The 1,589-nt window shown below is 50.1% G+C and overlaps 1 non-coding gene across 1 annotated transcript; it reads left to right on the plus strand.

Annotated features, from left to right (window-relative positions):
- Positions 1-1,356: 1,356 nt before the first annotated feature.
- LOC131270622 (5.8S ribosomal RNA) lies at positions 1,357-1,511 on the plus strand. The gene has a single exon (XR_009179670.1). It is a non-coding gene; the product is annotated as a 5.8S ribosomal RNA (ribosomal RNA).
- The last annotated feature ends 78 nt before the right edge of the window (positions 1,512-1,589 follow it).

The raw sequence follows: 1,589 nt of genomic DNA on the forward strand, positions 1-1,589 counted from the left end.
CGGCGGTCCTGGGTAAGATAGTTCATTCTAGCTTGCCCTATGTGGAAGAGGGCATACAAGACAAAGTATAGTTCTCCCCTGGTCCACGCTGCTCCGGCGGTCCTGGGTAAGATAGTTAATTCTAGCTTGCCCTATGTGGAAGAGAGCATACATGAAACAAGAACGAAGGTTATGATCGAGGAATGATTCGACAACTAACCGATGGTATGAAATGTGAAGAATTCAAGCAAGCACACAATCAAGTCATCACTTGGGCATGCTCGATAGCCAACCCTATGACATTAACCTAGTAGAGCATGCGAAAACCAATATATACAAGTAATGTAAACGATGCCTCCCTAGTTCAGCGCTTCAACCAAGTGATGACTTCAGAATGGCTAAATCAAATCGGTTCAAAACATACCATCGGTACCCTATTGAAACACACAAGTCGATATCAAACCTCATGATTGTGTAGTCCTCCACTGGTCCACGCCGCTTCGGCCGTCCTGGGTAAAATGGAACATTCCAGCTTGCCCTATGTGGAAGAGGGCACATTACTCAATACTGTGGTGTGAAGTATAAAGTTCAGTTCTCCCCTGGTCCACGCTGCTTCGGCGGTCCTGGGTAAGATAGTTCATTCTAGCTTGCCCTATGTGGAAGAGGACACTTCATACTTCGTCTCTAAGCGGCGGCTTGACTCCTCCCTACGGGGAACGGGTTTACGCGCACAGCGGCGGCTTACGCACTATGGCAGTCATGGATGCCTTACGTTTCTATGAAAAGTGTGTTCCTCCCCTGGTCCACGCTGCTTCGGCAGTCCTGGGTAAGATAGTTAGTTCTAGCTTGCCCTATGTGGAAGAGGACACGTAGACTTACTGTGGTGTGAAGTATAAAGTTCAGTTCTCCCCTGGTCCACGCCGCTTCGGCCGTCCTGGGTAAAATGGATTCATCCAGCTTGCCCTATGTGGAATGAGGACACTTTATGCTTCGTCTCTAAGCGGCGGCTTGCTCCTCCCTACGGGGAACGGGTATACGCGCACAGCGGCGGCTTACGTTATGGCAGTCATGGATGCCTTACGTTTCCATGAAAAGTGTGTTCCTCCCCTGGTCCACGCTGCTTCGGCAGTCCTGGGTAAGATAGTTAGTTCTAGCTTGCCCTATGTGGAAGAGGACACGTAGACTTACTGTGGTGTGAAGTATAAGGTTCAGTTCTCCCCTGGTCCACGCCGCGCTTCGGCCGTCCTGGGTAAAATGGATTAATCCAGCTTGCCCTATGTGGAATGAGGACACTTTATGCTTCGTCTCTAAGCGGCGGCTTGCTCCTCCCTACGGGGAACGGGTTTACGCGCACAGCGGCGGCTTACGCAAGTTAGTCACCCTCGGCAGTGGATCACTCGGCTCATGGATCGATGAAGACCGCAGCTAACTGCGCGTCGTAATGTGAACTGCAGGACACATGAACATTGATAAGTTGAACGCATATTGCACGTCGTGGGAACCTACCATGATGTACAGATGACTGAGCGCTTATATTTGAGAAATGTATCGCATACATTTAACTACGCCGTGACACCCGTCACGAGACGTGCACCATGATGTTAACTAGG

Source organism: Anopheles coustani (genome assembly GCF_943734705.1).
Source record: "Anopheles coustani chromosome X unlocalized genomic scaffold, idAnoCousDA_361_x.2 X_unloc_43, whole genome shotgun sequence".
Classification (NCBI taxonomy): Eukaryota; Metazoa; Arthropoda; class Insecta; order Diptera; family Culicidae; genus Anopheles; species Anopheles coustani.